The sequence below is a fragment of the Corvus brachyrhynchos genome, unplaced genomic scaffold (assembly GCF_000691975.1).
Source record: "Corvus brachyrhynchos isolate BGI_N302 unplaced genomic scaffold, ASM69197v1 scaffold66, whole genome shotgun sequence".
Taxonomy (NCBI): Eukaryota; Metazoa; Chordata; class Aves; order Passeriformes; family Corvidae; genus Corvus; species Corvus brachyrhynchos.
In genome coordinates, this window is record NW_008238440.1 from 16983 (window position 1) to 17310 (window position 328).

The following is a 328-nucleotide window of genomic DNA, read 5'->3' on the forward strand; positions in this document are numbered from 1 at the left end:
CCCCCCCCACAGCCCGGCGGCCCAACCTCCCCGGCGCTGCAGCCGGGAGCGCCACACTTTGCTCTGGAATGAGCAGCAGGATGTCACAGGGAGGAGCTTCTGCCCAGAACTACGAGTGTGCGGGCGTTTAACCCCTTCCTCCCTAGGAACCACCGTGCCGGGCTCTGGTTGGGACCACCCACAGCTCGGAGCTGGCGACAGCAAAGGCTCCACCTGGAGAGGCCGTCCCGACCTTCCGTGAACTCCACGCAGGCTGTGCAGCCCCCAGGAGGGCTCCAGGCTGCCATTCCCCGTGGATTTTCCCCACTTACTGCGCCGTGTGCCGTCT

General features: G+C 66.5%; 1 protein-coding gene across 2 annotated transcripts in view; it reads right to left on the reverse strand.

The window, feature by feature from the left end:
• NUDT13 (nudix hydrolase 13) overlaps positions 1-328 on the reverse strand; it is a 12578-nt gene that overhangs the window by 7324 nt on the left and 4926 nt on the right. Inside the window, exon 1 of one of the 2 annotated variants that reach the window (XM_017736598.1) lies at positions 312-322. The exons of the other annotated variant lie outside the window; for it this stretch is intronic. The gene's annotated coding sequence lies outside the window, so the exon portion shown is untranslated. Of the gene's footprint in view, positions 1-311; positions 323-328 lie in introns of those variants that run through there. 2 annotated transcript variants of the gene reach the window in all.